The sequence below is a fragment of the Muntiacus reevesi genome, chromosome 7, assembly GCF_963930625.1.
Source record: "Muntiacus reevesi chromosome 7, mMunRee1.1, whole genome shotgun sequence".
Lineage (NCBI taxonomy): Eukaryota > Metazoa > Chordata > Mammalia > Artiodactyla > Cervidae > Muntiacus > Muntiacus reevesi.
In genome coordinates, this window is record NC_089255.1 from 78,449,729 (window position 1) to 78,476,319 (window position 26,591).

The 26,591-nt window shown below is 48.3% G+C and overlaps 1 protein-coding gene and 1 non-coding gene across 4 annotated transcripts in view; one reads left to right on the forward strand and one right to left on the reverse strand.

Moving 5' to 3' along the window:
- The window catches only part of SMOC1 (SPARC related modular calcium binding 1), a 140,656-nt gene that overhangs the window by 22,585 nt on the left and 91,480 nt on the right, over positions 1-26,591 (forward strand). The gene's annotated exons all lie outside the window — the stretch shown is intronic.
- LOC136172839 (U6 spliceosomal RNA) lies at positions 21,621-21,727 on the reverse strand. The gene has a single exon (XR_010664158.1). It is a non-coding gene; the product is annotated as a U6 spliceosomal RNA (small nuclear RNA).

Genomic DNA, 26,591 nt, shown 5'->3' on the forward strand with positions numbered 1-26,591 from the left:
AACTTTCAGTTTCATTTTCTCCTCTTCCTATCTGTCCCTCAGCATTTTATACTCATCTCTGCCAAAGTCTGATATTGATGGGTTTTGTTCGCTGTAATTTCTCTTTTTGCCCCAATAGACTGTGGGCTCCTTGAGGGCAGGAACCTCATTACTAACTATGTCCAAAGAACTCAGAAGACAAGAGATCTGTCTTCAGTTCTCTATATTTCTAGGACCATATTGTATCAGATGCTGAATAACAACCTCTTGATAATGGTACCAGCCAGCATTTCATCATAAGTGAGGGTGTTTCGTGCATCTATGAGTTGTAATACATGTTTACTGTATATGCTGTGTAATTTAACATGTGAATATGATCTTATGATCTGAACGGGTGATAAACTCCATCCAATAGCAGGGATTGGCTTATGCCCTTCTCTATTTGTTGGAAACTTCTCTAAGCAAATACGTGTCTCTGATGGACTTCATGTTGATTTTATAGACTGATACATTGAATTCTGACTTACAAAGTTCCCCCTGCAGTGTCTAGATGGTATAAAGTTAGCCTGGGGTGGGAGACAGTTTTCAGTTCAGAGTGTAACTGGATTGTGGTAACATGATTTCTGGCAAGGGTTTATGTAAAAGTTATTCAAAATTGTGACTGTATCTTTCATGAATGTTCAGTCTCTTATTTTTGCAAAGAGCTATTTTCTATTGGAAAACAATCTTGGGTTTTAAGTTAGGCTGTGTAAAAGGCTTCCAGAAAATGTCAGGGCATTTTCCAAGAGCACCCTAGAGAGTAGGAGCAGTTAAATACTTAAAAAAAAATCTGTGTTCTGATGGACCATGGCCATTTAATTTGTTTTTCATTGATTCTTGGACCAAAAAGAATTCCACCTGGGCATGAGTGAGGATGAGGGGAGTGAGAGACCAGAGGCTTACTGGTGTAACACTCCCTAGGAAGGGAACCCATGTGACACTTTGCTAATTATTAGAGAAATGCAAATCAAAACTACAATGAGGTCAGTCAGAATGGTCAACATTAAAAAGTCTGCAAAAATAACGAATGCTGGAGAGGACATGGAGGAAAGGGAACCCTCCTACACTGTTAGTGGGAATGTAAATTGGTGCAGCTACTATGGAAAACAATTTGTATGTGTGTGTGCTCAGTCACTCAGTTGTGTCCGACTCTTTGAGACCCCATGCAGTGTAGCCTGGCAGTCTTCTCTGTCTACGGGATTTCCTAGGTAAAAATACTTTAGTAGGTTGCCATTTCCTCCTCCAGGGATCTTCCTAACTCAGGGATCGAACCTGTCGCCTGCCTTGCCAAGCAGATTCTTACTATCTGAGCCACCAGGGTGGGAAGACTGCCCTGCAGAGGGGGCCACCCCACCTATTATCCCAACCAGCAAGCTGAGGTTTGAGAAGAGTGCTCAGGCGCCTCGGAAGAGACTGGACATGAATCCCAAGTCTGTCTATCACCAAGTCCTTGTGTTTTCCAATGCACGACGCTGCCTTCACAGCCCATGAGAGCAGACTTTGGGTTACCAAGCACAGGTGGGTGGAAAGAAACAGCTGGGAAGAAACCTTCCTGTGAAGGTTTTTACTGTAGTTCAAGCATGTAGGGTGGAATTTATGATGGCCAGGCAGGAGGCCTGAAGCTGGCAGAGCTACCCTGGCACCTTCTGCCCACAAGACAGGCTCTGTTTTTTTCATGCCAGCTAATGTGGAGGATGCCTTAAATGATTTATGCGTTTTTTTTTTTTTGGTTGACAAATGTACCCCTTTTGCAATAAGTCTTGGATACTCAGTTTTTAATAAACCAGGCTTAGTAGCTGCCTAAGGTCAAGAGAGACACATTGTGTTGATGCAGAGGGGGTGTCTAGTCGAGTGTGTCCCCGGTCGGAATCCCTCCTGAGGCCGATGTATTTTCCATGGCTTGACTCTCACGAATTAACCTTGGACATGCACATTTTTCGGGTGCAATGTCCTCTGGCAGGCCATCAGGGAAAACTGTTAGGAAGCCTGAAACTGGGGGACTCCAGTGGGAGTGGGTCCATTGTCTGTATTATTACCAGGGGTTTTTCAAGGACTGAGACTGTTATGAGCTATAGATTTAACTGACACGTTGAATTGTGTCCAGGCTCCATGTTACCCTGGGCAGATCCTCAAGTCCTGGGAGCCGGGCAGCTGCAAAGGCCAGTAACAGGGAGTCACCATGGAACTTGTTGCTAATGTTTATGCAGTGGCTTGGATGGAGCCACATACAATATGGCTATTGTTCTGCATTTCAGGGGTGCCGGTTAGTGGCTGGTGTTAAAATGTGTCCAGGATTTGGCAGAGAATCCTCTCTGCCTACCACTGTATTAGATTCTGGGGGTTTGTCCAGACAGCGTCTGGGGCTGGGGGCTGGGGATAGAATAGATTGGGGCAGACTCTGAGGCTGGGGCTAAGGGGGACATCCCAGGAAGGCCGTGTGGCCCAGGTCTATTTTCCTTAAGGGCCTTCATTTACACTTTTTTTAAATTTATTTTTTAATTTACATAGAGTAAATGAAACACTCCTGGTGTTCAGTTCTGACTGCTGGCAAATACCTAGAGTTGTGTAACCACCACAGTAAAGGTACAGAGCAGTGCTATCACCTCCCCGACTCCTCGCCAAATTCTCTCCTGTTGCTCCTGTTATCGACTGTCCGAGTTTAGTCTGGCAACTGCTGATCTGTTTTCTCTCCCTATAGTTTTGCCTGTTCCAGAATATCCTATAAATGGGATGATGTGGCCTTTTGAGTCTGGCGTCTTCCATGTATTACAGTGCTTTTGAGATTCATCCATGTTATTGCATGATCAATGGTTTGTTCTTTTTTATTGCTGAGTATATACCACCGTTTTTAAATCCACTCACTACCTGAAGGATATTTGGGTTGTTTCCAGTTTTGGGCCATTATGAATAAAGCTGCTGGAAACATTCGTGTACAGGTTTTTGTGTGAACATGAGTTTTCACTTCTAGGAGTAGGATTGCTGGATCATAGGGTAAGTGTATGTCTAACTTGGTGAGAAACGAACTTCTTTCCAGAGTAACTGTACCGTTTTGTATTTCTATCATTGATGTATGAGGTTTCTAGCTGCTCTCCGTCCCTGTCAGCACTTGATATCGTCATGATTTTTCTTTGTTTTGAGCATTCTAATAGATATGTGGCCTCTCACTGTGGTTTTAACTTGCATTTCTATTTAAATGTTTTGGGTATTGCTTTCAAATGAGGTTATAATTTTCAGAATTGAAAGAGGTAAATAGCACAGTTATAGTAAATTGTTTTTTGTGTGGGAAAAAAGCTTTCATTTGTCAAGTGTGTATATTTAAAATGTAAAACAATTCTGGTCACCTGGTTTCAGTATGTCTTTATATGTTCAGTCTTCTGTTCAGTCAGCATAGCAGCAGAGTGAGCCTTCTGTGACCAGGATCGGCTCCGTCACTGCCTAACTTCCCATCTTACAGCGGCCTCCATGGCCCCGTGGGATCTGCTCCCTGCTGCCTCTCTGAGCTGCCCTTCTGGTCCAGCTGCTCTGGACTCCTGGCTTCTCCCTGAGCACTCCAGGTATACTTCCACCTCAGGGCCTTTGCACTTGCCATGCCCTCTGTGCAGAAGGCTCTCTTCCCGGAAAACTGCCGGGTTAGCTCATTCACTTCCATCTGCTCACATGTCACCTTCTCAGAGAATCTTCCCTGAGATTCTTCGGGCTTTGTTTTCTTCCCTAGCAAAATCCATACCTGTTAGATTATACATTTGCTTATCTACTAGCTGTGTCCTTCTACTGGAAGCAAAGCCCCAATGAGGGCAGCGACCCAGTGCCTAGAACAGTGCCTGAGATATAGAATGTGCTGGCAGCACACGGAATGGATGAAGTCTCACGTCTCAGACTTAGTCCAACTGTGTTATCATACGAAAGTGGCTGTCGGACTTTTAAAAAGCAAGATAATTCTTCCTCTAAAAATTTGGAAAGAACTTCGATCTGTAGGACAGATATCATTGATACTCAACCAGTTTGGATTTATCTAATTTTTATGTTGTTTTTGTTGTCTTTTTGTAAAGTGTTGAGAAAGTCTGGATATACTTTGCAGTAGCAGAATACCTTTGAGTTAAGCTGACCCAGAGTTTGAAGAGGATAGTAAAATATATGTATTACAAAGTTGAGTTACTAGCAACATTTAACAGCTGTTTGTCCTCCCCCCACTACAACCCCCGCCCCCATCGTCAGGGAAGAAGTCTCCAGATTTATAATAGTGTCTCAACTGTCAATAGCTGGCTGCTACTGTGATATAAGTTACATATTCATGGGTTCCTGGGCAATTGACCCAAACTCTTTGAAGAGAATACTTGCTGAGTATAGGTGCCTGTGCATTTCAACTAGTGCACGTGTGCTGATGTGGTGACCTTAACTTGTTTTTAGAATTTCACATGAACAGACATGTACAGCCTGAATTAAAACAGAAAACACAGACCTACAGTTTCTTGATCAGTGAATGACACATTTAAGAAACATTTAAGTATCACATAGTGATGACCTGGGAAAAGCCCTGGTATGAGTGTTGTGCAAAAGCTTTGGGGGGAACATGAGACAGTGTGTATGTTTGCAATCTTCTGTATGTTAACAGTTGGACTATATCAGCTTGTTTAAAGGATAGTTTAACACAGTTAGACTCTTATGACTTTTTCTCTTTCTTCACCCTCTTTTTTTTATAACAATTAATGTTGTTTCTCTGGTTTATACATGAACAAAGTCTACTGAGCAAAGTGCAGTAGGCCAGTGAATTTGATGTCGTTTCCAAAGGGCTGTTAGGGACGATTCTGAAGTCTAGGAACATAGTAGGTGCTCAATTAATGAACGTTAGATGTTGAATGAACACAACGGAAGTCAGAAGGGAAGGCAACATCAGCTGCTGTTGCTGCTAAGTCGCTTCAGTCGCGTCTGACTCTGTGCGACCCCATGGACAGCAGCCCACCAGGCTCCTCTGTCCCTGGGATTCTCCAGGCAAGAATACTGGTGTGGGTTGCCATTTCCTTCTCCAGGCAACATGCAGAGTCCTCTTTAAAAGACAAAACCTTGCCTCACCTCCCTTCCTGCTGCTGCTTCTTGGGGGTCCACACGTTTGGTTTAGAACAGTGCTGACTTAGGGTAGTTTTTGTAAAAGTGAATAGAATGAATCTTTTTTCTCATGGGGCTTGGCTTCCCGTTGGGAAACCCCGTTACTGCCTTATACAGCCAGGTCAGGCCCATGGGAAGAGCTGGACTAAGCAACCCTGTTCTGGCCTAGAGTGGATGTTCAGAAACCCATGTGTTCCCACAGGCAGAAGAATGACACCCAGGCCCCTGGTAGGGCCTCCCAGCCCCTTCCACCCAATTTGGACTCTGTCTCCCAGTCTTTCATGTTCCTTGTCCAACTTGTGTTCCAGCCAGCAGGGAAGTTCTCCACACATATCCTGAATGCTTTGCCTTCTGTACTTTAAAAATTGTAATGATTATTATTTCAATCACAGCAAGTATCACTACTAATATTTACTGAGACCTGGAAGGTGCCAGGCACATGCACTATCCTCACAGACCTGTGATGGATATACAGAGGGAACTGGGATATTAAACTTAACCTAAACCCAAGGTCACTTGGCTTATGAATGTGAAACTGGGATTCAAGCCCTTTTGGTGACTTCAGATCTCATGCTCCCAACCCACCATTGTCAATGCAGTCAGGATGGATGGACCTAAGACCCGCAGGGAACCTGTCTTCACTCCCTTTCCTGACTTCGAAGAAATCAGTGGAAACCTGCCAGAGGTAGATTTTTCAAAAAGTGTGCTTTTATTTCATAATTATTCAGCATAAATTTGGAGGATTAGCCAATATAGAATTAACGTAATCGTCTGGACTCAATTATCTATTGACAAATAACCCACGCACACAGACACACACACACACATACACTCTCTCTCCTGGATTGGAGGTAAGGGGCACACATCATACCTTAAGACCAGAGTGGGCCTGCCATCCCCACCATCTCCTGGGAGGTGTGGGTAGTCTTCCTCGCTCCTGAGTGGCTGCCAAGGCTGTGACTGTGGAATGGATTCAGTTTGAGGGATCTCATCAGAGTGAGGCCCAGAGCCCTTATACTCTGCCGTGGGAAACTCCTTCCGTGACTGGTTTCTTCAGAGCTTTGCTACGATTGACTCTTTGTGAATGAATGAACCCTAATGTGCTGACTCTAGGCACGATCAGTGCTCAGGCCAGCTCTGTCCTTGCTCGCCTACCTGGCTGTAGGTTTTACCAGTATGCAATTTAGGCAGGTGTAGACAGGAAAGAGGGGGCCTTCACCAGGAGCAGGCAGCCCCCATGTTATTATTGATTGGGAGCTGAGGCCAGAACTGGGACTTGGAGCTGTAACTCAGATGCTCATGGGTCACAGCCCATTCCTGCCATTTTCAAACTATTGGCTCCACCCCAAATGCCATTACTCTGTCCTCCCAACCTTATCCTAACATGCATCCAACACATTTGCTTCTGCACTGTGCTGGACTCAGTCCCATCCAGGTGTAGATGTAATAGTGATAGCTCAACAGACATTGCTGCTGCCGTCAGTCATGGAGCAGGTAGCTAGTCACAGAGGCCGTAAAATGATCACAGAAACAGAATACAGCTTCCACGTGGTGAGAGCTATGGGTGAAGAACTGCTTGGCCCCAGGGGCTTTGACTCTCTTTGGAGGATCAGAGGGGTGGGAGGGCTTCCCTGAAGATGTGCTGCTCCAGGTGAGGTCTGGACGGGGAAGAAGGCTCACTCAGTGAGGAGTGGGAGATGGGGGTTACTCCAGGCCAAGGGTTCAGCACAGGGAAAGACTTGGTGGCTGGAGGTGGCTGTTGAAATTCCACCGGCCCTGTAAGCCCATCACCAGTCACCTGGCAAATGGGGAGCCCTGCTCTGTGCCTTTTTAGCACTGGGCTCCTTAGGGTGTTTGACACACGCTGGGCCCTCTGAGACAATTCCGAGAGGCTGAGGGCCCACACTTGGCTGCCAGGAATGGCCATGACTACCCCCTCTCACACCAACTTCCTGCCTCAGGGCTGGCCCCGTGCCTCCTAAGCTCTGCCTCTGCCTGAGTCATAGCCTGGGGAGCCCAGGGACAGGGAGGGGGGTGAGCTGGACTCTGCAGCCCCCAGCTTCACAGCCTTCAGGCTTGATCACTCCACTGCGGGCGAGATCTTGCAGGCTGGGGGAGAGATGGAGAAGCAAGAACAACCTTGTGTGTCTCATGCAGTGTGCCTGGCCCTTTCTGGGCCATGAGGCTCACAGCGCCCCTGGTTTTCCATTTCCACTTACTACAAATTGAGAGTGATGAGTTCTTCACTGTTTTGGGCCAAGTTTCCCAGGAGAGCAGAAGGAGTATCAATTCATTCAGAAAACATTTTTTGCACACCCCCGATGTGTCATGTTCTGAGCCCTGTGGTTCTCGGAGCCTTCGAGGTGTAATGGCTTCCCTGTCCTTTGGGGCTCCCAGTCTGGTGCCATTGCTAATCCCCTCCCCCTCTCTGGACTTGTCTGCGAGGTGAATGAAACCCCATATCTGTGCAGGGCTTTGTATTCTGGGGATGGAGACAGCTGACATAAACCCCAGGAGAATCTTATTAGCTTTCTGTTTCCAGCAGATGAGCATTCCCCAGGGCTGAGCTGGGGCCCTCACTTGGGTGGTCCCGCTACATCGTCCAGCTGGAGAATGAACTGATGCTTCTCATTTTTTTTTTCCTTTTATTAAATGCTCAGTCAGTCTTGAAGCCTCTGGGACTTTGTGGTGGCAACCAGAAATATCAGGGTGGGCATCAGGGTGAGGAAAGGTGGGGGCCAAGGGAAGAAGGCCCCTTTTCTCCCTAGGACCCCTGAAGGGCCCCTGGTCAGTTTGGCTGGTGGTGGTCATGAGATGCCCCACTGGGCATACAGCTCCTCTGTGCCTCGTTCCCTCCGTCTCCAGACCCAGTGCTCTGTTGCAAAATCAGGCAGTGCCCAGCACAGAGCCACTGGGCTGGCTACTCCACTAGCTCATTGAAGATCAGCTCAGATGTCATGAGGCAGAGTGCAGGCTCCCAGGTGGGAGTGCCTGGGCATTGGCCGTGCTGTCCTGGGCAAGTAATGCCCTTTCTTGTTGGTGAGATAGAAGTGCAAATACCACAAGCTGTACAGATAGATTGAAGAACACGCTTAATGTCCTTTACAGTGCCTGGCATCAAGTCAGCGAACTTGAGAACCAGAGGCAGATGCTTGTTTCGCTCTTCCCATCCTGCTTCAGGCTGTCAAGGTTCTGTGCCTCTCCGGGCTCAGTATGTGCTGCTTCTGGAGATGCTGGAATGGGCCCTGGGGTTAGCTGAGCGCTTGCTGCTGCAGGAGCGGGCTTTTGTGGGGGAAGTCACAGCTCAGGTTGACTGTCTGCTGTTGCCCTGGACCCTTGCTGTTGGGTGTAATGTGTTCTCTACATCCTCGATGCTCAAAGTGTGGTCCCCCAGCCAGCAACCACAGTGTCACCTAGAAGCTTATCAGAAATGCAGCATCCCAGCCCCTTCCAGACCCACTGACGTCATGTTTATTAGATCCCAGGTGATGCATGTACCTTAAAGTTTGAGAAGCACTGCTTGACACTGTTTTAGCTCATGGGCATAGAGGCCTTACTCTATTTTTGGTGTGTGGAGGAGAGGGTACCTCTGGAAAGAGGAGGGGAGCAAAATGAGCAGAAGAGATAGCTGAAAACCAATAACTTGACCTGTGACTTTCTGCATGCCAGCAGTTGTCATACGGAACCTCCCTCATCTGCTGACTCCTTCCTCCCCTAGGTGAGCTCCAGGGGGAGGGTCTCTGTGCTGTCTTTACACCCTCCATGCCGGCTCACTGCCTGCCTCACTGGAGGACTCATGTCTGAGTGAACACAGCAAATCTATTTCCATGGACATGTGAGTTTCCTCTTCTTGGTCCTGAAACTAAGGTGCGGATGGGGGTGTGGTGGAAGTGTGGGGTGACTTGGTGTAGACTAGAAGGAGCAAGAGACTTGCTGGCCTTCCTTTGACCTTGCTGGGTTTTCCGTCTCCGTGGCGCCTCCTCCCCTTCTGCCCCTTTTCAGTGTGGGGGTGACCCGTGCCTTGGTCCTGGATGCTCTGTTTTTCTCTTGATGATCTCATCGTACCCCATGACTTTAAATCTGTCCCCTGGTGACTCTAACATTTGCATCTCTAGCCTTCACTCCAGCCTCCTATGCCAGCTGCCTAGGGGACATCTTCATTTAGGTCCTGTCTTACTTGTGTTCCCTGGTGCAGACAGAGCCTGAGACAGGGGTTCAGGCACGGGGTTTGTGGAGAGCATGCTCTCTGGGGAAAGGGAGTGAGGGAGGCGGGGTAGGGCAGGGAAGAGGCTAGGCGAGGATGTGGCCCCACTTGCTTATACGTGGAATCTGGGAAAGTGAAACTCACAGAAACAGTAGAATGGTGGTGGGGTTGGGAGCAGGTGGGGCAAGTGGGGGAGATACTGATCAAAGGGTACAAGCTTCCAGTTATAAGAGGAACAAATTCTAGGGAACTAATGTACAGTTTGGGGGCTACAGTTAATAATAATGTATTGCATACATTGAAATGCAACTTGAAAGTTGCTGAGAGAGTAGATCTTAAGTGTTTCTTACCACACAAAAGAGGTAACTATGTGTGGTGATAGATGTGTTAATTAGCTTGATTGTAGTAATCATTTTACAATATTTATTTTTCCAAAACATCATGTTGTATATCTTAAATATATACAAGTTTTGTCCATCATACTTTAATAAAGCTGGGGAAAAAATGATATGCTGCCAGGAAATGTCTGGCCTGGGCCTGATATACTGGATGGGGTTGGGGGAATAGCTGTGTACCTAGTGTCCCTGGGTAGAGCTTCATCAAGGCAGGTCTGTAGAGAAGGTGTGCAGTACTTTGAGCAACTAGGGGATGGATGCACCAGCCTGAGAGGGATTCTACTACTGATGTCCAGTAAGCATCTATGGCTTTGTTGTTCAGATGCTGAGTCATGTCCAGCTCTTTATGACCCCATGGCCTGAAGCACGCCAGGCTTCCCTGTTCTTCACCATCTCCCAGAATTTACCCAAACTCATGTCCATTGAGTCAGTGATGCCATCCAGCCATCTCATTCTCTGTCGTCCCCTTCTCCTTCTGCCCTCAATCTTTCCCAGCATGAGGGTCTTTTCCAATAGGTTGGGTCTTTTGCAATGAGTTGGCTCTTTGCATCAGGTGGCCAAAGTATTGGAGCTTCAGCTTCAGCATTAGTCCTTCCAGTGAATATTCAGGGTTGATTTCCTTTAGGATTGACTAGTTTGATCTCCTTGCTGTCCAGGGGAATCTCAAGAGTCTTCTCCAACACCAAAGTTCAATCTTCCCTTGCAAACTTTGTCTTCTTCAGACTGTCCCTATGTTAGTGGATGGCACCACCATTCATCACTCATTTGTTTCAAGCTAGAAATCTAGGGATCACTCAGTCCTGGTTTGTTTGTTTTTTCCTAACCACCCACATCTGTTCTGTCAGCAAATCCTGTTGCATCTACATTCCAGATGCAATGACTTCTCACTCTCTCCACTTATACTATCCTGCTCTAAACTGATACCCCCGCCAGCTCTTGGCCCTGGAGAGCCTCATAACCTCACTATTAGTCCCCTTGCTTCTGATCTTTCTTCACATAGCAGCTGGGGTGAATATTTTTTAAGACTTTATTTTTTAAGTTTCCAGCAAAATTAAAAAGAGGATATGGAGATTTCCCATATGTCCCCTGTCCTGACATGTGCGCAGCCTCCTGCATTATCAGCATCCCCCACCAGAGTGGTACCTTTATTACAATTGATGAACTGACATTGATGTATCCGTATTATCTAAAATCTGTCGTTTATATGAGGGTTCACTCTTGGTGTACATTCTGTGGGTTTGGACAGATGTTTAATGGCATGTACTTCGACTTTACACTTATATTCATTAGTATAATTTAATATGGAGTAGAGTATTTTCACTGCCCTGAAAATCCTCTGTGCTCTGCCTGTTCATCCCTGTCCTGCAACTCCTGGCAACCACTGATATTTTTTCTGTCTCCTTCATTTTGCCTTTTCCAGAATGTTTTGTAGTTGGAGTCATGCAGTGTGTGGCATTTTCTGATTGCCTTCTTTTACTTAGTAACATGCATTTATGTTTCCTCATGTCTTTTCGTGATAGCTTGTTTTTTTTTTTTTTTTAATGCTGAATAGTATTCCAAGTTTTGGCGATGATGAATACAGCTGCTGTAAACATCCATGGCTAGGTTTTTGTGTGGATGTAAGTTTTCATCTCTTTTGGTTAAATATCAAGGAGCATGATTCCTGGATTATATAGTAAGAATATGTCTGATTTTCTAAGAAACCATCGGACCATCTTCAAAAGTGACTGGACCGTTTTGCATTCTCACCAGCAGTTAAAAAGAGTTCCCGTGGCTCCACATCATCACCAGCATCTGATGTCAGTGTTCCAAGGTTTGGCCATTCTTCTGGTGTGTAGTAGTCTCTTGTAGTTTTCATTTGCACTTCCCTAATGATGCGGAGCATCTTTTCATGTGTTTATTTGCCTATCTGTCTATCTTCTTTGGTAAGGTGTCTGTTAAGGTTTCTGGCTCACTTGTTTTTAAAATCTTTTATTTCATATTGGAGTATAGCCAATGTTGTAATAGTTTCAGGTGAACTGCCAAGGGACTCATCCATGTGTACACACGAATCCATTCTCCCTCAAAAGCCCCTCCCATCCAGGCTGCCACGTAACATTGAGCAGAGTTCCCTGCGCTATACAGTAGGTCCTGTTGGTTATCCATTTTAAATATAGCCATGTGTACCTATGGATCCCAAATCTTTTTTTTTTTTTTTCTTCAAGTTTGGGGTGAATCTTTAAAAATCTTGTATCAAATCATCTCATTTCCTTGTGTAAAATCTTTCAGTGCCTTTCCATGGTACTTGGGATGAAATCCAAACTCCTCACCCTGGCCCGTGTTGAGTCCTACATAATCTGACCTTTGTCCCTTCTCCCCCTCCCCATCCTCTGCCGCCTCCTGCCTCAGGTAGGGTATGGTAAAGCAGGTAAGGTGTGACGTGTCTCTCATGTTTGTGCATCTTTTCTCCTCAACTAGGCTGGGAGGCTCTTGAGGGGAGGAGCCGTGATCGTCCCTGGATTTTGTGTGGGCAGCACATCCTTGACATTTAAGCGTGTGCTCAAATGTCACCCACCCTCCAGCCTTTCCTCAACCTCATGACCCAGTCACTTGCTGTGCCATCAACAGTTTTCTTCTCTTCAGAGCACAAATTCCTGTCTGAAATGATTTGTGCATGTGTCTGTCTGTCTCAGCCCCCTAAGGTGTAAAGCCCTTGAGAGCAGGGGCCTGGTGTATTTTACCCACCACCATATCCTCCACACCAGCAGCAGTGCTGGGCACAAACTCGGTTCACGGATGTGTTGAATGAATGACTCAGCAGCGGGAGAAGTGAATAAAGAGACGCCAGGGCTGCAGCTCTCTGGAATCTTCAGGGGCCCATTTAACACCAGGCAGCTCTATCCAGAAAGTTCATTGTAGACAAGAAGTTGTTCTTTTTCCAACAACTTCTGCTTTTTCTTATCAAAATAAGCAGAGCAGGAAACAAACCCCAGTTTCCTGCTTATACCTCAGACCACCAGGAAAGACAGATGATCTGGAAAAACCTGAGAACACACAGAAGAGGTGTTTCTGGCTCTTCCCAAGTGAAGACACACCTCCCTGGGGACGGCTCGGCTCCCTGCAAGGGGCTTGTCTGAGGAACCCTCTGGTACTGAGGACGACAGAGCTGGTTAGCATCACAGTCTTTTCGAATTATTTTCCTGTCGTCTGACTTGGTATTACCCAAACCCTGACAAAGACTGGAAGCACGTTTAGAGAACAAACACCAGTGAGCTACATTCTCCAAATAACAACTTTGTTTTAAGGGCAAGAAACAGGACTTTTCTGCTGGCGGAGTCTTAGGCAGTAAGGAAGCTAAGCCAGCCAGGCCTCCGAATGGTGAAGTTCTCCTCTGAGGAGAAGTTCTAGGAGGAGAAGGCTCGGAACTAGGACCAATCACTCCCCTGAAGACTAGGTTGGACTTTAGTGTTTGATTTTGTGCCAGGGGGCCAGGGAGGCCTGAGCTGTCCTGCCTGCTCCAAGCTCTGGGTCAGGCCATGGTGCAGGAAAGGTCCTGGTTTCTCTGGGAACACGAGGAAGAGAAAGTGGAAAAAGATAGGGTTCCGGGGGCCAGGCAGTGGCTGCAGGGGAGATTTGGAGCCCTTCTTTTGCTGTATCTCCCGCTTATCACTTCTAGTCCCAGGGGCTCTGCTGAGGACAAATGGCTTTTTCTTTTGAGTCAGCTGAGCCCTGCTTTATCTCACAACCAGCACCTCTGACCCAGCCTGTCATGTTGCTTCCAAACCAGCTTGCGGTCTTCACAAGATCTGTTCCTCCAGGGGGCATAGTTGGGGACAATGTTTGCCTTGCTCACTATTGTGGCTCCTTGAGCAGAATAGTGCATGGGCATCAAATAAGCATGCTTGGATGTTGAATGGTAGAAAATGCTTTGGAGGAAGAAGATCTCATTGAAAAATGTGTTCTAGCCCTTCTTTCCCTGGTGACTTTGAAGGAGTTGCTTGACCTCTCTGTGTGCATGCTCAATCGTGTCTGACTCTTTGTGACCTCATGGACTGTAGCCCACCAGGCTCCTCTGTCCATGGGGTTTTCCAGGCAAGAATACTGGAGTGGGTTGCCATTTCCTTCTTCAGGGGATCTTCCCAACCCAGGGAACAAACCCATATCTCCTGTGTCTCCTGCATTGGCAAGCAGATTCTTTACCACTGAGCTACCTGGGAAGCCCCTTTGACCTCTCTGAACCTCAGTTAATCTCTGCCAGGTTGCTCTAGAGCCTGAGTGTGGTTATGATGGTGACATGAACGATGACCAACATTTACTGAGAACTGCCTTGTACCAGGTGTGATGCTATATTCTTTACATGTCTTCGCTGGCACTTCACTTGACCTCCAATACCCTGATGTGGTGGTTATCATGCTCATTTTGCAGATGTGGAAATTAAGGCAAAGCTAAGTTAAACTCCCTGCCCAAGTCCACAGACCAGAGCTCTATTTCTCATGACCAATTGAGATAATATGGGCAGGACGCGCTGTCGAGTACTGGCTGACTTCCAATTGCTTCGGTATTATACTTCCAAAGAGGGTGCAGGCCTTGGGTTTGGTCTTGGAGGTCACTGACATCTGAGTCTTTGCCGTGCGTGTTCTGGGCCTGACAAACACCAGACGGGAAGGGCCCTGCGATTATGTGAGAATGTGAGGGGGCCGGCAGGATAAGGAGCTGGACTCAGTAAGGTGGTCAGAGGCAAGCTCTTCGTCATGCCAGTGAGGTTCAGAGGAGGTGCAGGGCTGTTTGGGGCAAGGCCGCTTCCCCAGCCATTGCTCTGGTTTTTGGGCGGAGGCTGGAAGGACTTGGTCCTCTTGTCCTGCTCACATCTGAACCAAGCACGGGTAGAACTGCTCAGCTGGGCTGCCAAGCCCCCTGGGGCAGGGAGTGGGGAGCAGAATTCCCTTCTGTCCTGTAACACGAGGTTAAGAGAGAGCCCTTGACAAAACAAGAAGGGTCAGTGTCGGGAAGAGAGGGTGAGTGGGGACTGGGCAATGAGGTTGTGGACGGCTGCCGGCCTTTGTGCAGTGGCGTTCCTGCTGAAGAGAAGGGATGCCTTGAGTAAGTTCAGGAGGCTTCAGACCTGAGACCCAGATGGGAGAAGAGACTGGCCCAGGGCCAGCCCTGGAGGAGCATGTGTGTGTGTGTGTGTGTGTGTGTGTGTGTGTGTGTGAACGTCTGTGTCTGGCATCTAGCTTGGGAAGCAGGAGGTCGGGCTGATGGTGAATCAGCCTCCTCCTCCGGGAAGGGGGCCGGCTTCCTCGGCGCCATCGTGCCTGGGGACAGCTCTGACTCTTTTTTGAGATTTTCCTTGTCTGTATCAGAGATGATTTTTCTTGGCCAACTGCAGCTTTTTCAGAAAGCAAGACTGCAGTCTCCTCCTGGCCCTGGTGAGTGTGATCCCCTGTTTGTTTATGCAGGCTCCCTGTGCTTGAGGCCAGAGTCAGAGCCAGCTGGGGTCAGGGTCCGGCCCCGCCCAGGCGGCTTTGTAGCTGGATTTATGGACTCCAGGGCAGCTCCAGCTCTGGGTCCTCCTAATCCTTGGTGTACGTACTTGGGTGGGGTCTTGGGTTTCCTGTGAGCCCTACTTTGGAGTGCTTTCTGGTGGCGCCTTTTCGGCTTCCTGGGACCTTTCCTTCAGAGGGCAAGGGAAATAAGAACCCATCTCACATAACAACTTGGTAGGAAAATCTAGATTAATTCATTTTGCCCAATTAATATGTCCATCCGGGTAGGGTTACTAATATTATATTACATGTATTCAGAGCCCAAATAGTTAAACCACATATGTGTGTGCTTCCTAGACTTGCATTTATTCTTATTTTCCACCTTTATCATAAATTCTCCAGGAGTGAGTCAGAAGCAGAGCTCTTGAACCCCCATGTGGTAGGTGGTGTGAGTGCTGGGATGTCTGACAAGGACAAAAGTGTTTCTGGACAGGGAACCACCCTCTGGCAAGTCTCTATGCCCTGAAGCGGCAGCTCTCTGAAGTGTCTGGATCTCTTGGGAACACCTCTTCGAGAAATAGGAGCCACTTCAGGAGAGACAGGCTCCCAAAGGTCATAGGAAGGGACCATTTTGGGACTAGTGTCTGCCATAGCTGAGGTCCCTGGAACCTCTGATCCTTAGCAGAGGAAGAAGAAGAAACTGGTTGGAGCTACCCCAGTTGCCTGTCCTATTTTGGTTTGAGAGCAGTGAGTGGTCCCAATAAGCATAGCTACCATTTATCGAGTATCTACAGTGTGCCGGGCGTGGGCTGAGCACATTAATATGCATTACTTCTCTGGTCCTCATGACAGATCCATGAAGTGGGCATTATTCCCATTTTACAGATGAAGCAGCTGAGGCTCAGAGAGGTTAAATGACTGTCCCAGGGTCACACAGCAAGTAAGTGCTAGACTCGGGTTTTGAAGTTCTGCTCTGCCTTGATTCTAAAGTTTATGTTGTTAAATGTGCTGCACAGGCCACAGCAATGCCTGGGAAACTGAGTGCCTTCTGGGACATTGGGGTGAGTGTTCCAGAGAATGTTAGAGAAGGTCCTGGAAGCCATTTGGAAGCTAAGTCTGGAGCATAGGGTACTGAATCTTGGAGGCTTCTTTTAGGAATCTGAACTCCCAGAGAAGGAGGGGAGAGAGAGACGTGATCTCCAGGGGGGTTACAAGCCAATAAAGAGCTTCTTGGGTCTGGATTAAACACAGGTGGGCCTTCTCAGCAGTGCTAATTGAGAGTTTGGCTAGATGCCATGGGGCTTCTCAGTGTGGACACGGAAGGGGGAAGGCCCAGGGGCGTCAGGTGGGTGAAGGAGGAGAGAAACTTTCCTACAAGAATACCTCTTTGTGGCATCTGGACCCAGCTGGGCACCGTCTCTTTTCTGGAGGTTTGATCAGGGTCTGGTGCAGAACTCAACAAGGGCCCGTGTCAGGGTTAGGTGGGGGAGCATCCAGAGGACATCACAGCCCCTGAGAGGAGCCCGACCCCCAAGTCCACCTTGGAGACAACTGCAGCATCCACACGTGCTTCTGCTGCCCTCGCTTCTGGATGGTCCTGGCCCTGTCCCATCCTTTGCCTCCCACTGCCTCCCGTCCCTGGAGACTGACACCCCTGACGGGCCCTTCCCACCTCTGCACATCTCCGGTGGGTCCCATGAGGCCCACCTCACTAAGAAGTGCGTGTGGCCCTGGCCTTGTGCCAGAGAGTTCTCTGAGGGTAGATGGATGTGTACCTGGGGCAAGGGTCAGGGGATGCCAAGTCCTCTTATGGGAGGCATTAATGCCTGAACTCTAGCTCAGTTGGTAAAGAATCTGCCTGCAATGCAGGAGGCCTGGGTTTAATCCCTGGATCGGGAAGATGCCCTGGAGAGGGAAATGGCAACCCACTCCAGTATTCTTGCTTGGAAAATCCCGTGGACAGAGGAGTCTGGCAGGCTACAGTCCATGGGGTCACAAGAGTCGGACTCGCTTAGTGACTAAACCGCCACCACCACCAAAGCCTGAACCAAACTGCGGCTTCAGGGAGGATGTCTTTTTCCCTTTGGCGGCTGACAGGGTACAGAGTAACACCACCCAACCACTTCCAAACACTCCTGGGTGGGAGCCAGCAGCTGGGCTCCTGGACTGGAGTTCGGAGCGTCTGAGGTCCGAGGAGGGTCCCCCAGGACACTATAGACTGAGTCAGGGGGTGAAGTTGTTAGGCTCCAGGGCTGGGCTTCGGGAAAGTTCGCTCTCCAGGGAGGATGTGGCACCAGAGAAGCCTGGCGAAAGGGCACGTGTGAAGCTTGCTCCTGACAAGGACACGCGTCCCTCAGCGCCCGAAGCAGTGCTTGGCCTGGAGCGGGGAAGGCAGGAGGTGACCCAGTTACATCACATTTACTGAAGTGGGCTGGACGCAGAAGATGGTGAGAGCCGTTTCCAGAATCTTCCCCTAAACCATCTCCTGAGCTGATTCTTTCTTTCCATCCCCACTACCACTGGGTAGCCCAGATCCCTGTCAACACCTCAGGTCTGGATTTCTGCCAGTGCCTCTTAACTGTCCATTTTGCATTTATTCTCTCTCCCCTTCCGTCTCTTCTACCCACGGTGGCCAGAATAACTAGCTGAAAATGCCAGTTTTATGAAGTGACTTTCCTGCCCAAGCCTCCCAGGGTTGCCTCTGGCCTGAAGGACTGAGGGACCCGCCCCATGCTGACATAGACATTCTGCTGCAGGCGGTTTGGTCTCGCCTCTGTCCCTTGCACATGTGCGGTCATTTTGCCAAAAGCTCTCTCCTTTCCTCCTCTCAGCCATGAGCAGAAATCGCATCTGCCCTTCAAAGAGGTGCCCATATCCTCTGCCTGCTGTGCGGTCCCCTCGCCTGCTCCAGCTCATCCTTCTAGACGCTCTGTAGCCACTTGCCTTCACTGCTTTTGACAGTTAGGGCAAGAGGCGGGCAGGGTCTGGTGCCTTCCTGCTTGTCCATCTCTTCTCTGCAACCAGAGCACTGGCTTCTGAAGGGAAGGAGCCAGATCAGGTTCTTTTGTAGCCTGGAGGTTGGCCCTGGGTCAGGCCTCTAACAGGGGCTTCCCGGGGCGGCGCTAGGGGTAAAGAACCCTCCTGGCAATGCAGGAGATGTAAGAGATGCAGGTTCGATCCCTGGGTTGGAAAGATCCCCTGGAGGAGGGCCTGGCAACACACTCCAGTATTCTTGCCTGGAGAATCCCATGGACAGAGGAGCCTGGCGGGATACAGTCCATGGGGTCACAGAGTCAGCCACGACTGAGCGGCTGAGCACTCATGCATGCAGGTCTCTAAGGGGATACTCAAGACATAGTTATTGGATGAATCAATAGGAAATCAGCTTAATCAGATTAATCAATAGGAAGTCAGTTGCAGTGTAAGGGATTTATTTATTAATTAAAAAATTTATTTATTTATGGTTGTGCTAGGTCCTTGTTGCTACGTGGTCCTTTCTCTAGTTGCCGGGAGTGGGGGCTGCTCTCCCCTTGTGGTGCACAGGCTTCTCACTGTTGTGGAGGGTGGGCTGTAGAGTACACAGACTCAGTAGTTATGGGCCTTGGGTTTAGTTGTCCCGTGGCGTGTGGGATCCTAGTTCCCTGACCAGGGAGCGAACCCACGTCCATGTATTGGTAGGCAGATTCTTAACCTCTGGACTACCAGGACAGTCCCAGTGTGAGGGATTTAGATGAGCCTTAAGGAGGAATTTCTCGAGAGCAGTTAGATGTTTCAGATGTTTCGAAAGGATGGCTGGGAAGGCTGTAGCAGTACTAGTCCTTGTAACATCTATGAAAAATCAGAGAAGATTCTCCTGAGAATTGTTGTCAGGGTTGTGGAGGCAGTGTTGGCAGCAGAAAAAGGGGAGGAGGGGAAAAAAAATGCCACGTCTGGTTGTAACTTCCGTTTACAGAGGCTCTCTGCCTCTCCACTTCTGATTCTCGTCATTGGTTCAGGGCTTTCTTGGCTTTCCTGTCTTGTCACCCAGCCTTGGTCTGGCCGTAACTGAATCGGATTCAAGGGGTGGGAAGAGAAGGGAAGCAGGGGGCAGGCAGGGGGCAGGGCTGGGTGGGGAGGTAAGCAAAACGTTGCCAGGGCTAGAGCTTTGGAGCCCTTCTCTTGTGCTGGGCATCCCCAGCCAAGCAGTGGCTTATGCCATCCCGTCCCCTGAGGCCAGAGCGCTTCATCAGCCAGAAGCCAGGTGTGCAGCTGTTGGAAGCTGCCAGTGTCTGTCCCCACCCTTCCCCCAACTCAACTTGGCCACCGGGAAAGTGGGAGGGGGCTTTGGCTTTCCAGAGATGTGTGGGACCACAGGTTTAGCTCCTCCACAGTCAGAGTTTCTCAAAGGACCCATCTGAGGGGGAGGTGGGACACTGGTTTTTTAGGAAACATGTTGTATTTTGCAGTAGAATGCATGCCTGCCTGGCTAGAGTAGGCCACGCCCCAGGGGTAACCTTCTTCTGCTATTTGGGGTGCTTTCTGGAGTGTATTTCAGACTGCTGCCTGCCTGCCCTGTTTACCCCCATCTCCCCGGGGGTTGTGTGGGTGGCACTCAGGGAAGGGAGCAGGAGATGTGAAAAACAAAGGAGTCAGGAGAAAGGGACAGTGGGAGCCAGAGGGGCCTTTCGGTACCCATTTGGGCCTCAGCTGTAGCATTGTTCACATGGGTGCAGACCTCTCTCCCTGCTCACCACGGCCAGGGGAGTTGCATTTAGTGGGTCTCTGTTCACTCAAGGGTGGTTTTGTAGGCCTGGGGACTGATCCTTCTGCTTTGGGAATCCTGAGCCTGAAGAAGAGAGATGCTGGCTGTCATGGCCGTGTCGATGGTCTCCTGGTGATCCCAGGAGCTGGGATGGGAGGGATGTAGAGAGGGGCAAAGATGCTCAGTCAGGCAGGGCTGAAAGATCTGGGGAGGTGGGGATACTGGTTCTCCTTCTGTCGCCCCATGAGGAGTTCTGAGCAATTCTGAGACGAGCTATATGAAACGAGACCCACCTAGGGCAGCCACTCTGAGACATCTTGAACACATGGTACTCTTATATGAAATCAAACCGTGTTTTAGTGTGTGCAGGGGGACACACCTATTATGTGCAAAGCAAAACGTTAAAAGTGATGTGCTTCTCTGACATTCAATTTGCAACAAAACTGCACTCTTTGCTCAAGCAAAAAAGGGCACACTTTTGTTGCAACCCAAATGTTTTTGTTTTTATTTTAATCTTTTACTTCAAGCCAGTGACCCTTATTGGAAAGAATGAGGTCTAAAACAGTGTTTAGAGGAGTAATATTTACTTTTTGTGGAAGTCAGATGGCAATTGTGGGTTTGTAGTAACATTATTCTGCCATTGAAAAAAACTCATTGTTGCCCTCTCCATAAAGACATTTTGATTACAGTTAGTAACAGTCGTACTATTCTTTAATTTGTAACTTTTTAGAACTTAAATATTTTCCACTTCCTTTTGCCATGGTTCTGGATGATACGGCTGAAAATCACTGTACTATGAAATTAGAAAGAAGTGCACTCACACAAATGGAAAATATAAAGAAAATGGGCAATTTCAATATCCAAAGTTTAACTTTGCCAATCAATCCCCAAAAATTTTCAGTGAGAACATGTGGAACTCAGAATGTAGTCTGAACAACCTTGGTTTAGTTAATAATAGAAGTATTAATATAGTAATAGCTTAGATTTATCAAGAACTTGTAACAACCTAATCTTTGATCCTGCAGATCAACTAGTGACAGTAGAACTGCTCCATTTCCTATCTCCACAGGTGAGTAAACCGAGGCTCAGAGAGTATCTTGACCAAGGTCTGAAGTTCAGGGACTGGATCCCAGGTCTGTCTACTCAAAATCTGTGCTGTTAACACCTGCATTTTCTGCCGAGTACAGAGCAGTTTCCAAATAGCATTTTCTTTGCTGTGTCCTGTGAAAGGTTCAGACCTGGTTCCCATTACAAATGTCACAGCTGCCTGGCCGTTGGAGAACTGAGTAGGTTTGTCATCCATTTCCCCCAACTCATAAATAAGGACAGCCCCCTCTCCCCACATCAGAAATAGAATGGCACTGACTCTGAACTCTGCCCCTCTTATTTTCACCTGTGTCAGAGAGCAGTTCCCCGAGAGAGAGCACCCCCAATCCAGGGTGCAGGTAGCTGGGAAGATGGGGTTGGGCTGGACCACAGGGGTGGGAAGTGTGGGGTCCTGGGGAAAGTGTTGACGGGGCCAGGTGCTGAGGCCAAGGACCAGCATCTTTGTTGAGTGCCAGTCTTCCTTACTGCCCTCCTGTCCTGTCCTTTTTTTTTTCATTTATTTTTATTAGTTGGAGGCTAATTACTTTACAATATTTAGTGGTTTTTGTCATACATTGACATGAATTAGCCATGGATTTACATGTATTAAAAATATAGAACGCTTCACGAGTTTGCGTGTCATCCTTGCGCAGGGGCCATGCTAATCTTCTCTGTATCGTTCCAATTTTAGTATATGTGCTGCCGAAGCGAGCACTGTCCTGTCCTTTTTTAAGGGGGTGGGTGGGAGGCGGTGAGAGTGTGGTGGCAGAGTATTAGCAGATGACCTTTTCTTGACTCAGTAGTTACATGTGAGGACATAGCCATGTCAGATAGCATTTTTCCAGATTGCTGAGCCTTTTGTAAGCCAAGGCTAGATCAGGTAACTCTTGTGGGTAAAATGGTTCTCTGATCCTTGCTAGCTGTGATATTATGGAGTCATAGCTCTGGTTTTGGATTCTGACTGTGTGACCTTGGGCAGTTGCTTAACTTCTCTGAGCCTCAGTTTTCTCATACGCAAAGTGGGACACAGAGTATTACCTCTTAGATTGTCAGGGTCACTGAAAATAATTTATGCAAGATGGCTGCATTGTGACCTGCACATAGAAACCCTACAGTAAATGAGACCCCCTTGCCTCTTTCTCACAAATTTATTTCTATTATGACGCCTTCCCCTCCAACTTTCTCTCAGAGTGCTTTTAAATTTTAGCTGTGCAATTAGGCACTTTATAGCCTAGGTTAGATAAATATAGTCTTCTTTCTTGGAACTTCTGCACTAAAATATAGTGTTTCAAGGCTGTTTTCTGGTGGACCCCAACAGATTTAGATCTGATGTGGGGAATCTATTTAAAGCAAAGATGCTTCTACTTTAAGCATCTTCAAAATGCTTTAAAATACATCAGGACTTGGGAGGACATACTCTGTTGAGGTAAAAAGGGGCAGTTGGAAGTTGTCTTTCTCTCCTTTCCCCAGGAGGACGTTTCCTGCCCAAGGTCAAGTGCTCTAGCATGGTACCTTTGCTGTGCCTAGTCGCTCAGTCATGTCTGACTCTTTGTGACACCATAGACTATAGCTCGCCAGGCTCCTCTGTCTATGGGGATTCTTCAGGCAAGAACACTGGAGTGGGCTGCCGTGCCCTTCTCCAGGTGATCTCCCCAACCCAGGGACTGAACCCGGGTATCTTGCATTGCAGGCAGATTCTTTACTGTCCGAGTCAGCAGGGAAGCCCATGTTACCCATAGACCTATCTTTTTGAAGATCAAGCTGGGAGGCAGTCTCTTCTAGATCTTGACACAGTCTGAGCCTGAGCAACATCAGGACTTGGTCTGGGGGCCTCAGGAATCCCTTTAACAGCAGGTTTTCAGGTTCTCTTTAGGGTGGGTCTGCTTTTCTGGATTAGCTCATGAAATGGCATTGGCTTCTGGGGGTGCCAGCTATTATGCTTTAGACCAAGAACCTTCACCAAGGAGTTTGTTACATGTGGGTGGCTTGTCCTGCTTTGACTTATCCCTGCTCTGAAGTCAGTGCCTGGATCCCGACTCTGTAGAGCTTGGAGGGACCGAGGACCTAGAAGGGCATTATCTGTATGAGAAAAATGAACAGGAGGATTGCGGAGACTCAGCACAGCCCTTGAGGGTAGGAACCATGTCACTGTGTCCCTCACTGTACCCACTGCCCAGCCCCACGCCTGGTCCATAGAAAAGTTAGTAAATGTTTATCCCATGAATGAATGTGGCAGTTTGTGAAGCCAGGATACAAAACTACTTTGCAAGTTTTGATTCATTTTGCAAGGAAGGAAATGCAGGGACAATTTTGTTCTAAAGGCATCTTGCAGGAATGGGAGAACAGATGACCCTCTGTTTCTCTCCCATGTGTGCGTGCATGCTAAGTCACTCAGTCGTGTCCGATTCTGTCTGACCCTATGAACTGTAGCCCGCCAGGCTCCTCTGTCCATGGGATTCTCCAGGCAAGAACACTGGAGTGAGTTGCCATACCTTCCTCCAGTGAATCTTCCTGACCTAGGGATCGAACCCGCATCTCCTGCGACTCCTGTGTTGCAAGAGGATTTTTTTGTTTTTTTTTTACTGAGCCACTGGGGAAGCCCATTTCCCTCCCGTACCTGAAGTTGAGCTGCTTGTCCCCCAAGGCCTCATTTTTAGCCATGGACTTACACTTCTCCTCTATCCTCCTCCCGCCCCCACCCCCACCCCACCCCGCCCCAGAAGACAGCATACTCAGCATCCATCATCACCTTGCAGTGTGATGGCTGATGCAGGCTACATGTGCGCCCTTTGGAAGGCTGCCAAATGCACTGGCAAACCCTGTCATGCACGGTTTTGGACTGGAAGATGAGAGTCAGAGTTCCTTTAGTTGGGCAGGTTGAGACTCCCTCACCGGGCCACCGGAACTGGAGCAGGAGACGACGTGGTGACCAGGCTGTTTCCTGGGTGGAGGGAGCATCCGGGCCCAGCATGATGGCCCATGGAAAGGAGGCCAAGTCTTTCTGTGTCTTCTGTACAAGAGCTGTGTGTGTGATGCAGAGCAGGACACCTGATCAGACGCCAGGAGATAAAGAAGCCCAGAGGAAGGCACCCTCCCCTCCCACTTCCAGGGAGGCAAGCTTCCCCCAGTCCCTGGCCTCAATTTTGGTGGCAGCTTTGCTGAAAGAGGCAGGCCTGGGTCAATGAAGTTTTGTGTCTGCTTCACTTTCAAACTCCCTTGAAACACGCTTATTGTAGGAACCTTGGAAAATGAAGAAGAGTCTAAAGGAAAACAGCTGACTCATTGGAAAAGACCCTGTTTCTGGGAGAGATTGAAGTTAGAAGGAGAAGAGGGAGACAGAGGATGAGGTGTGGATGGCATCACCAAGTTCATGGACATGAACTTGGGCAAAGTGGGGGGCAGGGAGGCCTGGTGTCATGCTGCTGTCCGTGGGGTCGCCAGGAGTTGGCAACTGAACAACAACATAAAGGAAAACACCAAACAAACCCATCTATATTCCTACCATGTGGAGAGAGCCAGTGTTAACATGTTGGTGTATTCCTTCTCTCTTTTGTCCTCTCTGTTTCTCTCTCCCTCTCTGGAGTAGAAAGAAGGTATCCTTAAGTAAACATGTGTACATATTATATGTGTGTGTGTATGCATGTATATATGTGTGTCTAAACACACACATTTGTCCCTCTTTAGTATTACCTATCTTTATCTCTCTGCACACACATACATATGATATTTTGCCTTGCTTTTATTTACTCTATATTGTGAGCGTTTCCTTGGCCCTGAGACCCCCTTTGAGCCTGGATTAACAGTCTTTAGCATGATGTCTCTGGGGGCATGTACCTCGAAGCACAAAGCCCGAGCAGTCCCATTCCCTGGGATTGTGCGGGCTTGCCTGGTATGCCCTGCAGGCTCTGCTGAGTGGCTCTGGCCTGCCCCTTACCACCTTGTTTCCACAGGATGGGCTGCCCAGATGGGATCTGCTAAGTGCAGAGGTAGATGTTCCTTTCAGTCAGGTCACTCATCCAGCATTTGAGGGAGATCTGAACTCCAGAAATGACTGGACCAAAAGAAAAAGGTCCTCAAAAGTCCATTACAAGTTTGTAATCCTTGAAAGAAAGGCTTTCTCTGTGCCTGGGATCTGAAGGGATTGGAAGAACCTTTCTCTCTGTCTCTCTCAGGAGTGGGCTTGCTCCGGGTTTCCAGTCATCTTCCTTTCCTGTCTGCAGAGCCTGACATGGTTGTATTTACTTTTCTTTGGCCCCAGTTTGGGTCAACAGGATTTCTCCTCTGCCCAGAACAGCCTCACACTTGTGGGAAGTAAGATGTGAGCCTGGGCTCTGGACAACAGTAATTAATCCTTGTCTGAGCTTCGCAGCAGGGACCCTCAGCCTGGAGACAGTGTGAGAGCATCAGGTTTTAAGCGGCACATGGCCGGCCCATGTGGGCTCCATTCTTTCTTCTCTTTTGTCTGTGAGTGACTTTGAAGGCCTTGGGTGTGTGTGACTCCGCTTGTGTGTTTGGGGATCTGGAGCTCAGCACGCTGCACCAGGATCTCAAGATGACAGTGGAAATAGCAGTGAAAAGGAAACATGCATGGCCCCCACATAATTTGATGACATAGCAGGACTGGGATTTCCTCTTCTGTTTGTTTTAGTCTGTGCTGTTCAGCTCTCATCCCCAGGGCTTAGCGCTGTAAGGGAGTGGATTTCCTCAAGTGTTGTGGATAAAGTGTTTTTTTTTCCCCTCTGTTATCTTCCTTGTCAAGATAAATTGCCCCCCTCTGTAAGTAGAGACGAAGATGAGCCTATGTGTGTATGTCATAGGATCTGGTCCAAGCAAAATGGGCATTAAAATGACATTTTCCTCCGTGATAATTCCATGACATTGAAAGTACACCCGTTTCTCCTTTTAGTTATCATGGAGCCATGCAGTAATTCCCAGGGGCCGGGAGGGTGTAATACGCCTGCCTGTAATACTTCTCGCTGTGTTTAGACTTTGTGTGGAAGTCTTTTATCTTGGGTGGGCTGGGGTGAGCCTGTTTGGGGCCCTTCTGTGATGATAAGGGGAGCAGTCAGAGGAAAAGGCTAGAGGGCTCACTGCAAAATCGTTGAGTGGACAAGTATCTTCTAACAGCAGAACACCACCAGCAGCAACAGCACCAAGAATTCCAAGAGGTGGATGGTGAGGTGGTGGCCCTCTTGCGAGGCAAGGAGGGAGACTTGGCCAAGACCAGAGTCTGTTTTTCAGGTTAAGGGGTTCAGTGCCAAAGTGGGCTTTGGGGCCTCTCCACTACTCAGGAAAACTGTAGGGGGCGTTGTGAGGGGTGGGGGCAGGATGCATGCTGGTAGGGAATCACCTGCGCAAGTGACGCATTGTTGCGGCGGGGTGGGCAGGAGTGTCTGATCATGACCTCTGTGGGTACTATGGGGTTCACTAACCAGGGTGTCCATTCCCCTCCTTTGAGGAACATTTTGTGGTGTTAAAGGACTTACAGCTGACGATGCAGAGCAAATTCACAAGAAGAGGAAAATGAAGACTTCCAGAGTCATTGTTTTAGCAAGTAACTCAGCTAGCAGCTTCCCCCC